The sequence below is a fragment of the Adiantum capillus-veneris genome, chromosome 19 (assembly GCF_014529385.1).
Source record: "Adiantum capillus-veneris isolate H3 chromosome 19, ASM1452938v2, whole genome shotgun sequence".
Classification (NCBI taxonomy): Eukaryota; Viridiplantae; Streptophyta; class Polypodiopsida; order Polypodiales; family Pteridaceae; genus Adiantum; species Adiantum capillus-veneris.
Genome location: NC_140949.1, coordinates 55,764,624 through 55,778,727, shown reverse-complemented (window position 1 = coordinate 55,778,727; position 14,104 = coordinate 55,764,624).

Here is a 14,104-nt window from a genome sequence, read left to right as displayed (position 1 = left end):
GGCACTGGCAAACTCCAAGATCAACAAAAAACAGTGTGATTATGTGTTGGATGCTTATCTTCAAGGTTGTTACCACATAGACATTTGTTTTACCCAAGCCTGTGTATTTAATTTGGAGTTGCCATGTCGGTTCCAGCCCTCCTATAATGTCGGCCCTTGCTTTAGAAGTGTCTGATAACTTGCCCAACAAACTCATCCAGCAACCAATTTCTCAGACAGTTGGGCAACACACACAACCTCCCCCGACCCTGCTTAGTGCTCTTCCTTGTATGGAATTGTGAATTTGTGATAACCACGAGCCACTTCTTTCGGCTGCAACCAATCGTTCAAGGCTTTGAAGCCGCAACCATTCACACCTTCTTTTCAAGCTCCCACACCTACCCATCATTTCATGTCTCCCCCATTCTCAGATGCCGACTCAGACATGCAAAATAGAAATACATTGAAATGAAATTTTTATCTTTTTAGAATGAGTGTGTTCCCACCCATTGTGATGAGCCAATCATAAGACGACTTAGGAGACCAGGAAAATGAACAAAAATATCATAGTCAGAGTTCTCATTGCAATAAATGGGGATCGATCAATGCTTGTGCTTAATAGATATATTTTTTGAGTACTAAAATGTTGATATTTTGATCAGCTTTTCAGTGATCAACACAATTCTCCCTCTCCCCCTCTCTCTCTTCTTGCTTCATATTTGAAAATCCACTAAGATGAGAGCATGGAGATGATTTTCCTATGGGTATGGGAATTGATTCTTTGTGGTGATTGTATGAGATTTTCATGCATAAACAAACTTCATTGCACAACTACCTCTAGTTTATGCACTCTTCTAATACTTGGTTTGATTGACATTCTCATTGCATTACATGAAGAATTCTTTTTGGCATGCAAGGGATCTTAGTTGAGAGAATCATGTTTGGTTGAGAGTGTGCATCAAAATTTGAGCTTGGTATTGCTTATTGCAATTAAGTGCTTGAATTGAATGAAAAATCATAGTAAAGCACTAAAATTGAGCGTGTTTGGTGGTCAAAAGAGAGCATTAAACTTTTGGGGTTATGGTTGATCATTTTTGCATGTGTTGATTGACATAATGTCTAAGTGCACTAACAATTGAGCTTCATTTTGCAGAGTCATGGCAAAATGGGATTCGATTGCAGATATAGGATGTCAGCATTGCAATGTATTGCAATATGTGGCTATTGAGAGCCATTCACATTCATTCCATCACAAGTTGCAGTCATTTCTAGTTCATAGATTGCTCTTAAATTGTAAAATTTCATGTGAGCTAGTTGTTAGCCAACTTTTGGAGAGCTTTAAATTGTAAAATTTGGCTTTCAAGAGCCACTTCATTTCATGAAAGTTGCATTATTTCTAGCTCTTGGCTTGTTTTAAATTCCATATTTCAAGTGAGCTAACAATTAGTCAACCTTTGAATCATGCATGAGAGGTTTTTACAAGTAAATTTGCTTATGTAGAAACATTTTATCTCTCTCATTTTTGATATGTATATATACACTTACTATCAAAGAGCATCATGTGCATAGTACTTTTTTCCCTTTGGTAAATTCGGGTATGCAAGACCCTAGCTTTAGGTTTTCATTAATGTTTTTTTTGTGTGCTTTTTGGCTTTCAATAAAAGGCCTTTGGAGCTTGTATTTACACTTAGCTTCAAATTAGCTTGGATTGTAATAAAAAGATCAAGAGACTTCTCTACCAAGAAGTCAGAACCAAGCAATGAGAGACATTGGGCAGCCACTAAACCCCTTATTTGCCTGGTCTTGACCCCACTGCAACTAGCGTTCATTAACAAAGGTCATAACCAAGCAATGAGAGACGTTGGGCAGCCACTAAACCCCCTATTCGCCTAGTCTTGACCCCACTGCAACTGGCGTTCATTAGAAAAGGTCATAACTAAGCGATGAGAGATGTTGGGCAGCCACTAAACTCCCTATTCACCTGTTCTTGACTCCACTACGTGACTTGTAATGAAATCATCACACGAGTCTCTTGATGTTAGCTAACAGAAGCTGCCAAAGCTTTGAGCCTTACGGATGCACATTGAGCATGATTAGGTGAAATCCTTCCATGATTTTTCTCTTTTGTTCATCTCTCCATTCTCTATGCTTGGCTTAAGTAAATTTTGCTTCTAAGCTATGGTTCTTTCATGTTCAAAAGCTAGGCATACTAAAGTTTCAACACTTGGCTTTGTGAATATTAACTCATCAAAAAATTTGGTTTTATGTGTGCTAATCATAGGTAATTGGCCTTGACCTTAGGTTAATGTAGGTTCATTTTTCATTAGTCCTAGACTCTTAGTGATAGTCTTAATACTCCATTCATTTTGAACATGACCTAGGGCTATGATTAGGCTTTAGTCCTTTAGTCCAATTTCCATTAGCATCTCATATTGAAAGCAATAAAAAGTGCTAAAATATCAAACAATGAAGCAAAAAAGTGTCAAGAAAAAGTAGCAAAAATGCTACTAGACACATGAAAAGAAAACTTTTATGTTACGTTGTGTCTATGTGAGGCCTAGCACCTTATTGGCACCTGGAAGGCGAGGGGAATCACCTTAGTTTGCTTGGTCAAGGCCTTAAACCGATGCCCTGAGCTGATAGGGGTTAGTCGTCGCCTTGGTAAGCTAGTAGTCTTTTGGAACACCCTCTTGAGGGTCAAGAAGCTGAGAGTCGTAGCTAGCCTTTCCTTGGGATGGTAGCCTTGTATTGTGCTTTACTTTTTTCTATGAATGACAAAAACAAACTTTCATGAGCTTCAAAAAAGTTGTGAGAATGTACTAATAGATTAAGAGCTTGTTTATAGCCCGTAGACATGATAGACTTGAATGATTTATTAATATTGGTCACATAGATTTGGGGCTAATAGGTTTATGAACTTGCATTAGTCTAGGGTCTTAATAAATGATTGCTTCAGTTTCATGCATAAAATTGAAATTTAAGTGGTTTAATCTTCATAATAGTTAGGTGTGTTTTTGCTTTATGTTTTTTAGTTTTGACCATGATTCACCCATCTTTTAGAAGCAAAAAATTCACTTTGCATGGTTGTTTATTGTACTTCATGTTTTTTATCCTTGTTGGACTTTGATGCTCATTACTTGTTCTTATGATTTGCAGCTCACCACTCTTGCATGGACTTGCTTTCTACCATGTCATTGTGTTTTGCTTCACCGGCACACAAGGACGTGCACCAAATTAGGAAGGGGGGAATGCTAACAACGGCTAGCAGAGGCTACACCGATTATGCATCAAGCGGGAGATGTGTTGTGGATGTGCACAATATTTCCTACTCAATTTGTATAAGGTAGACTTGGGCACATTGGGAGTTCCAAAGTTGTATATGCTAGCTTGAGGGCTCAACTTAAACTCAGTAGAAGGGATTGTGGTACAAGCCTTTATAAGGCAGCCTTTATGCAAGGAGGCTTCATTCTTGAGTATCCACTCTCGAGGATCCACTTTTGAGATGTCTCTCTCTCTTGAGTGTTCACTCTATGGATGGCCTAGCCTTGAGAAGCTTAATGCCCATGCTTAAGAGGCTAGTGCTAATCCATTGTCATTAGAGAAGCATTTTTAATCTAATCTCTACTTTCTTCATTAGTCTACTTCTTTTATATTCCATTATGTCATGAAGTAGTTTCACCTTTCTCATTATTCTATATTTGAGTGTGTGTGATGAACTCTTACTTATTAACCACTCCTATCCTTCTATGAGCATTTGATTTGTGAGATTTAACATCTCTAATTAGGTTGATTAAGTTGGTCCTTAATCTTGTAATTAGTGTATGTGTCCTATTGTTTGCCGTGTGTGGATGAGTTTTATGAAACTCTAGCACCATTCACCTTGTGTGTGTAGCTTTTGATGAAGTGCCTTGATTAACATGTGGTGATTGGAGAGGCCAACACCAATGCAATTAGTGTGTACTTGTCATGAGTGTGCTTTGGGATTCCAGTCTTTGGTAAGTCGGACTTTGGTGGGCTTAATGTGTGTAGATGATGCTTGCTTGATGATGTGATTAGAGTTAGTGATTTATGGCTAATCTATATTGCATTAGATGAGCATACACTTGAATCCTCTCATTTGATACATTCAATGCTCGTGCTTCCATGCCCTAGCCGGGTTGCCTAACCTAGGATTGATAATTTTGTTGATTTTGGGTTGATTAGGCTATGCTATGATTGTCCCCAACAATGCTGCATACATAAATAAGGCATCCAATACCATTTTGGTAAAGAGTGACATCGGTAGGATCACCAGCATCATGAAGACTCAATTTCAAACTTGTTTCCATGAGAGTGGCAATAGGTTTTCAATCCTCAAGTCCAAACTTACATAGCAATGTCTCTATGTAACTTGTTTGACACACGGCAAGACCATCATCACACTGCTTAAACTGTATACCCAAGTAATGATGCAACAACCCCAAATCTTTTATATTGAAAGTAGCATTCAAATTAGTCTTAAATTCAACAATATGTCTCTCATTTGGTTCAATGATCAACAAATCATCCACGTAGAGAACGATAATGAGAAGTATCTCACCCTCATGCTTTACATATAATGTCCTTTCTGTTGGACTGTTACAAAAGCCTCATTTGACCAAATGAGTGTCAGCCTTCTCATACCAAGCACGAGGAGATTGCTTCAACTCATACAAATCTTTCATATATTTGCACACTTTATCTTCCTACCCTTTAATGACAAAACCGTGAGCTTGTGTTACATAAACTTCCTCCAATATGTCACCATTCAAGAAAGCAGTGACAATGTTTGACTGATGTACATACCAACCAAAATGATTTTCCAATGCACATAGAAAAGGTACAGTAGTCATACGACAAGTGGGAGCAAAAGTCTCTTCATAATCTATGCCTTTTTGTTGTGCATAACCCTTTGCAACAAGTCGAGCCTTATGGCGATCAATCTCACCATTCGGCTTGCATTTCAACTTGTAAACCCATTTTGTACCAATGGCCTTTTTGCTAGGAGGCAAATCACATGAATTCCATGTGCCATTTTATATAAGTGCATCATCTTCTGATTACATGGCAGCCATCAAATTTTTGAATTTTGTGCTTCATCAAAAGACAGAGGTTCTTCACTATCATGTAAGCTAGACACAATCAAAGCATAACAATCTGATGCATAAGATGCATGGCGAGAACCTGAACAAGAATGACTAGACAAAGGTGTATCCAGTTTACTATCACGCAAAGTATGCACTAGCCATTTAGGCATACCTCCAGCATGCTCATTCTCAAGCCTTTCCTCAACAAGTACATCATGTACATCTCCATCACTAAGAGGCAGATGTGTAACATTTTCAGAAACCCCCATAGGCTGTAAATTTTCCTCGGTAGAATTTACATTTGAAATTCCACCACCAAAAAGAGGCAACAAATTGTCATAAATGTCGTGTGAGCTTACATTATTGTCTCTAGTACACGACAGTAAGCGTTGAACAGAATCTTCCACAAACATAACATCCCTTGAGACCAAGATACGCTTTTTTTGCGGATAATACAACCTCTAACCTTTGCTTTCAGCACTATAACCAACAAAATACATTTGACAGCCTTATCATCCAATTTTTTGCGTTGTGTTTGTGGCACCAAAGCATATGCCAAACAACTGAAAACACGCATGTGCTCAATAGAAGGCTTTCTATCATGCCATGCTTCATATGGAGTAATAGACTGCAAAGCTTTTGTAGGACACCTGTTAAGTACATAAGTGGCATACATGATGGCCTCAAACCAAAATGAATGCGACAGAGCTTAACTTTTGACCATACATCGTGCCATTTTCATAAGTGACCTGTTTTTACTCTCAGCAACACCAATTTGTTGAGGCGTATAAGGCACTATACATTGGTGTTTTATCCCACGACTAGCTAGAAATCTATTAAATTCATCAGACATATACTCCCTCCCTCAATCGAAACAGAGGGTGCCCACAGTACATTTCGAGACATTTTCAACCATAGCCAAAAATTGTTTGAAGCACATAAATACTTTGATATTGCTTTAAGTGAAAATACCCATGCATGTCTGGAGTAATCATCAATGAAAGTCACGAACTAAAGGTAATTGCCCAAGGACGGAGTTTGCATGGGCCCACAAACATCACTATGCACAAGTTGCAACTTGCATGTGGTCCTAATTGAACCATCCTTTGGAAACTTTGAACGTTGCATCTTACCCAAAATACAGCCTTCATAAACATGTTTGACAGATGCGTCGAGAGGCGGCAAACAAGCAACCATGTGAGATTTTTGCAAACGTAGCAAACTGGCAATATTCAGATGTCCAAAACGTGCATGCCAAAGTTTTGCATCTAAAATAACCTTAGAATTCACAACTGCATTTGCAAAATTCTACCCACACTTGTCATACAAAGTGAGCTTATACAGCCCACGACATAAAATGCTAGATGCAACCATTACTAAAATTGAGATCATGTACTTGACATTTGTCATCCACAAATTTGACTACAAGACCAAGTCTAGCAAGTACAGATACAGAAAAAAGTTTCTTCTTGATCCTAGGTACATAAAGTGCATCAACAATTGTGAAAGAATTTCCATTTGCAGCAATAAGCACAATCTTTCCAACTCCCTGAACCAGATAAGAAGCATTGTTGGCACAAGTAACTGAATTTCCAAGAGCGACAAACTCAAGAGAGGTGAACAAATAACGATGTGAGGTAATGTGCTTTGTAGCACCACTGTCCAAATACCACACATGTGAATCTGTAGCAACTGTGATGCATGCATCATGGACAACAAGATTATAGGTACATTCTGCACTAAAATACCATTATGCATCAACATCAACATCATGGTCTCCTTTCAAAGAAGACTCAACTATAGCTACATTTATAGTGGAACCAACATTTGCAGTAGAACCACACTCTTTCTTCTTATCCTCTTTGGCCTTCAACTTAGGATGCTGCTTGATCAAATGATCATAAGCTTTTCAGTAATGCCAACGCATCTTCTTTTTGCCCTTATCACAAAAATTTCCAGATGAATTGCAGCCAACAAAAGCATTAGGAACATGTGATTTTCTACTCGCAGAAGAACCATAATAAGTGGCTACGTTGTTGTTACCACCTTTTCTTTGAGCAACAATAAAGGCTTGTCCAACTGCATGTTGTCTAGTCCTTTTTGCTTTTTGGAAATTACTCTTGCAACAACAATGTTCATAATGCATCAAACTTGACAGCTTTAGGATTTCCTTCGTTTATAAGTCTCCAAGTACTAGCAAAAGTTTGGTAAGAATCTGGCAAGGCATCAAGAACAATCTGCACCTTGACACCATTAAGAAATGTGTCCATGTCATCTTCCTCAAGCATAATCTTTGACTCCAGCTCTTTATGCAGCAATGCAATTTTTGCCTCATTGCGACTTGCATAAAGACCAACAAGAATATCCCAAGACTGTTTTGCAAATTTCATCGAACAAATGTGAGGAATGATAGTGCGCTTCACAAACAACACAATCAATGCATGAGCCTGCACATCTTTTACATCCCAAAGAGCTTGTTTTATCATAAGCAAAAGAGCTCTAACAGTAGTAATCCTTGCAGCAAGACCTGCAACATCCTCAACATTGCTTGTATCCTCAGAACTAGAATCTACATCAATGCCCTGCACAATGTTCCAAACTCCCTTTGACACAAGAACATGTTGCATCAGATAAGCCCACATAGTTAATTTGTCCCCATCCAATCTGCCTTCAGCAGTAGCAAACATCTTGAACACATCTGTGTTGTTGTCTGCCATGATGAACATGTACACCTGATGTGAAAACTGCCTAAAAAGAGGAGAAACAGAGCGGGAACAACATGTGCTAATAATACAAACCATAGAAGACTATAAGGGACCTATTATGCAAAAAACATCACTGACAAAAATTTTACACAAAATGACAAAATAGCCTACGTAGTATTTCTTGTAGTGGAAACGAAAGCCAAAATGAGCCCGAATAAAAAATTTGAGCAGACCTTCAAATGCTCACCGAAGCTCAGTGGAATAGGAGAAAGTGAGCAGACGTGTGTTGGAGCTGCTCTAGCGACTAAGCCCGAGATTATGCAACCTGCTCTAATACCAATTGTTGGAATTAGGGTTGTAAGAAAACACACATAGCTTGGAGAAGACGAAGCAAGCTCAAGGCACAAAATGGAGAGTGTATTACTTAGTGTGCAATGGAAAGATAGATAGCCCTAGAATGATGGGCGTATATACAAGGCACGGGGGGAAAACCTCCCAGTGAGGGGAAAAATGCCCCAGCGGTCCTAATTGTGTTCACACACATCACTACCACATGTTTATGGTAACATGTATTTGAAGAGAGTTCCTTAATTTGCATAGATTGAGCACATGCCTTCACAAGTAAGCATATGTGATCACATTTGAAGAGAGGCCCTTGCTTTCCATCCAATGAACACAACATAGAGCTTCTTTGCAATCCTACCCATGTTAAACGTACTTGATACTCATCAATAATTGTGGTCTTGCAGGTGGATCGTATTGGCATCCCCTACTTCAACTCTGTAAAGAAATACAATTCTTTTCAAGGAAGAGATATTTCTTGAGAATCCAACTTTTGATATTTCCTTGCGGACACATATTTTTAGATAAATAGTAGTCTCTCTTCTCAAGATGATGCATAGAAAATTCACACCAATTGTGGTTGAGTGGAACCTCAAGGCTAAGGTACTTGAATCTTTCTACTACTTCAAGTGGCCCCTAATCATAGAGAATGCATGGTTTTCCCTTGCTCAAAAGTTTTGCAAGCATAAACTTTGTCTTTTCAAACATTCCCCATCAAGCCACTATGCTCGCAAAAGCTTTCAGGGACAATTATTGGCTTTTCTACATCTCCTTGAGTATGGGCCAAAGGACTACGCCATCTTTACAAAGAAAGAGCATGAGTCACAACATAAAAAACTAAGAGCTTCTTCAATTCCTTTTTGTGAACATACTTAGGAACTAGACCCTCTAGGTCATCAATGCATAGCCCAAAGAGAGTTAGTGAATGTGGGAACTCTTGTTTGATACCAATATTTTTGTGGGACGCATGTCTAACCTCACCATCCTATCTTATTGCAGTATTAGCGAGAACCATGATTAATTTGTCAAACCATGGGACGAAGCTGACTCGACTAGTGCATAGAGGCTACAACAGGTTGTCAATCTTTTGGAAAAAATCTAACAACTCGCTTCTATCTCAAGCTACACTCAAGTGACTGAAATCACCAAAAGCCAATCGCTCATCGGCAAGCAAATCACATTCGTTACAGCATCAAATGACATCCAAACGTCATGAAACTTCTAGGACAAGTTTATAAGACCTAAGCACACATGCCTATAGCCTCAAACCCCACTTTAGGTCAAGTTCCAAAATCACGATCATTAACAGCAGTGGATTTTTGACCTAGTCGTTTTCAACCCAGAATGCATCTAAATGCTTAGCAATGATGCCCCAATACCCCACCTATGCTTAATTTTCACTTTAAAAGTGTAAATTCCCCTAGTAATGATGAAATTAGGCCGCGGGTCTGCGATGCGAAAAGCTATGAAATACTATGAATGGCTTACGTCAATGCGTAGAGCTCTTACCTGCGGTTTCAATGCAACAAACGCATTCACAATGTGACAACCGGAGAGGGAGTAGGAAGCGCGAGAAGGAGAGAAGTGAGTGCCGTTAGCTCACGCTATGTATTTGTTATCCAAAAACTTATAAAAAACTTACAAAAATTGGCTTTTATACCTTAGCCAAGGTTTTTGGGTGGTCAAAAGTAATAATTTGGAGTTCTACCAAAGCTGGGAATTGAATGGCTGATACAATCTGGAAGCTTGTAGCCCCAGCTCATTAATTACAAGGTTTATCAAGAAAACACGAGTTACAATATTCTCGATTTATCTAAATAAGAATTTTTTTACAAGGAGAACTCCAAAAAATGGTGTCCATGCTCGCTTGCTGCTAACATTCCCCCCCTCCTCGCCTGTGTGGTCCCTTGACACAACTTTATGGGCTGAAGTAATCTTCGGGTTGATGGCGGGCGAGGCGGTCCTTCAGTGCTTCCAGTGCTTTTTCATATTTGATATTGCGTTCTTTGTCTAGCACTTGCAAAAACTGCATGGTGACTTTGTTTTTTAGTTCCACTGCCGAGTATTCTACAAATCTTCCTGTGAGGTTGCTGATCATCGGCGCAAATATCTTCGTTCACCAGGTGAAAAAGCCAGTGTAGAATGCCTCCTCAAAAGTTAGCATATTGTGCGAGGGTAGAAACATACATCGGGCATAAAATCTATAAAGAACTTCCTCTGAGGACTGCCCGCTTAAATCATAGCAAAGACCTTTGTTCCCTTCCAAAAATGAGAGCCAGGGGGCTCCTATCTGCTCAGGATCATTGAAGACCTGTATGTAAGTAAGTAGCATCCTGCAGATTTTGTAAAGCATTGCGCAGGTGAGATCTGGCAGACTTTTGAAGAATGTCATGGCGCCCGTTAGGGTTTTAACCGTGTATTCCTCTGTTTCTTAGCCTCTCTCTGGAGCTGGCAGCCTGGGAAAATTTAGCCATGTTGGCCTCTTCTTCTGCAGTGCTTTGTGTGCTTGCCACGTCCTTACTCGCGGTACAGGACAACATGTGGGATCTTTCTGTATAGCCGCAGGTGCTCTTGTGAACATAATCAAATATCTTGGATTCTTGTTCAGCCAGCTTAGCCTCCACTTCGGGTGGTCTTGATCTGCACCATCTTCTTGCATATCCTTGTATAATCTTTCCTTTACCTGTAAGAGCTCAACCTTGATGAGAGGGTATGGCAGGGATTGTTGGTGCCATTGAGCATTGATTTGATTGGGAGTGAGTTGTGTGACATTGGCAGAGTGTAAAAGTCTCAACTCCCAATCCATAGCTGCCTTCCACTGCTCATCTACCTCTAAGGCGATCTTCTCCTTCAGTGCATCTTCTTCAGCCTCTGACAGTTGGACCATCGGCATTGTGTCTTCCTCGTTGATTTGGATTTAAAAATATTCTCCCCCACTCAGCTCTGCTGTAGACTGCTTCTCAAAGTCAACCAATGAGATCGAGGGGATTTCCACTTGGGGCGGCTCTGAAGTGCCTGCCTCTTCATGTATATTTGGCTTTCCTTCTTTGAGGAGTTGATTCATTCTTTTCAATTCTGCAATTTCCTTAAGGAGCTCCTCCTCTCTTTGGACCAGCATGAGTGCCAGGTCTCTGCGTTGTGACTGCTCCAGCTTCAACTCCAGCTCTAATTCTCTGTTTTTCTTTTCAAGTGCTTTATACACTTCATCTGTTCCCTTGATCGAGGCCACGGCTGGGTTTTCTCTTAATTGTCGCAAGAAAGTGGAATGATCATTAATTCTTTGTTCAAAGTACTGCAGAGATGCGTTTGCTACATCTAACTGTACTTGAATCTTCTGGGCGGACAGAGAGGTGGTAAGAAGTTCATTTGTCACCTCTGTCAACTGCTCATCTTTCACTTTGCAGGCATCAGATAACTTATTCATGAGGTCACCCAACTCTTCCATTTCCTTCTGTTGGCTATCCCTAGTTATCTGATGCCATTCTGCTTCAGTCTTTAGCTCTTGTACTTGCCTTTGAAGATTAGTGATAGTAGCCATTCTGTCGTCGAGCTCGCCTTGAAGAGCATCGATGACCATTTCTAATTCTTTGGCTTTAGTACTGCGGTTAAACGCTGCTGAGCGGAGTTTCTCCGTCATGATTTGCATCTGCCTTGCATACTCGTTCACTTGTAGAATGAGTTCATCATTGGACTGCCACTCCTCCTGTCTTGCAAGTTGAGATGTGCCGGCAGCCTCTTGTGTCGCGTCTTGCTGTGTTGTTATTGCTGGTGTTTCTATAGAGATGGTTGCTTTTCCTTTGCCATCCTGAGGTTTTGAAACCTCGGCAGTTTTTGGTTGAGTGGAAACAATCTGTGTGGTCTCAACCCTTATAATTTCTTCGGTTGTCTGGTGGTTGACTTCATAACTTATGTAAAAGTGGTGGCCACGGCGTGATTTGGTGTCGTGTACCTTGGTGGCCTTTTCGCCAGGAAATGGAAATGTTGGTGGTACAGACGGGCTGGCTCTTCCACCTGCTTGTGGATGAGATTGGAAAATGTAGTTGCAGTTGTTTCCTTTGTAAACGTGCCCACTGTTTTCCTATCTCTTGCCCACATGGTCATCCCTTCAGTGGGCAATCTGAGTGCCTCTGCCACTATTTCCTTTGTAAATACAACCTCTACCTTATTTCCTTGGTTGTCTGAGATTTGGGTAGTTCCGTCTTCCTTGATGGTTGACAGAAGCTCGTAAGCTTTCTGAAAGCCTACTCCGCAAGGTTCTTGTTCATAGAAGTGTCAGAGTCCCAACCTGCGGTTAGCCTCTTTGGTTTCTGGTTTTGCTGCGACATCATAAACCTCTTTAGGCAAGAGTTGCAACTCCACCGGATGCCCTTCTTCACTCTTAAACCTGCCAGTGAAGACTGTGGTGTGGTGTTCTTCTAACTGCTCTTTAGAAAGGTAAGATGCCTTTGCAGCTTTTACTGACTCGGGGTCCAGTTGATACGGGGGCAGCTCTTGCAGTTTCTCCTTTTGGTTTAACTTTTTCTTGGCTTTCTCCGCGGCTTGCATTGCTCCTGTTCATTGAACAGCGTGCAAAGTGAGCGGAGTTGTCAGATTTTTCTCCAGAATGTCCTTTTAGACTGAAATGCTGATAATCTGGTCCAAATTGCTTCAAATCAATTTTTGAACAAGCAAGGATGCATAAGATCATGCAAGGAACAAAACTGTATGGTCAAAACAAAAATTGCAACCAAAGTAAATAATCGTGATTATTTACAGCTGGAAAAAATTTCAACTTTTTTGCAAACTTGGCTTTATAGGCTTGAAGTATATGCTAATTACATGCTCTGAGGGAAATATGGGCTCATTTGAGCGTACAGGGTGAAAATGGTACTAGATTTTGGCTTTAGGTCTCTGAAACAGTAGATATAAAGAAATTTTGAAATTTTGAAATCCAAATTGACTCAAAATTGGCTAGTGGGCTTATTTCAACATACTCTTTGGATATATGATGACAAATTTTCCAAATTGCCCCATTTTGGCCAAAAAGTAAATAATCGCGATTATTAACTTTTCTTCCAAAATTGACATTTTTTGGCATAAACTGGTTCTAGGCATGGTATAGACCTTGGGTATGAATTATGAGGTGATTTGGATCAAGAAAAGTTTTCCATAATCCAAATTTTGGTTTACACAGACTTCTTTGCGTTTTTTGGCAATTTTGCAAGTAATGGGTGGTCATTTTGGCTCATACTTGATTTTTGGCCTGTAATAGGTGTGTACACATGATAGGTGAGGTGAATTGACCATTTCCATGCAAAAATGTTACAAAAGTAAATAATTGTGATTATTTACAACAGTGACAAAAACTTTGCATTTCACATAATTTTTGACCAAAACATGTTTCATACACCTAATACAAGTCCTAAATTGAATTTGGTCAAGTTTGGTCATGCCGGCCTCACTTTGTGCTCTGTTGACTCTGAAATCACCGCTTTTTGTGACTACTCTGTCTGCTGGGTTGGTCGGTCAACTTTGAGGCTTTGGACTTGTCCGTAACATCATCGTGAAGCTACCTGTCCAATTCTGGCTCATTTGGAATCAGTTTGGCCTCGTATGTCGAATTTGACACTATGTAACCTTGGAGCCGTTTTCCGCTTTTTGAGGGCTTTACTTGATGGATTTCTCCAAACCAATCATATACATTGTATATGAACCTCATTAGCAGGCCATCTATGGAGTCAGGTCGGAATTCTAGCCTTTCCCAAAAACCCTAATTCTCTACTGAGGACCCCCTTGACCCCAGCCGAATGATCATCTGATGGTATGGAATGGTTCTATTATGTTAGGGCATGCTATGGTTCAACTCCCATCCGATTTGGTCAAGCTAGCAGGCCGCTACGGTCACTTTTAGGTTGTAGGTCTTTGTGCACTGCTCGGCTTCTAGGGTTTTTTCTAGGGCTTTAGACTAGCTACCAGCCGTACAAAATGGATCAT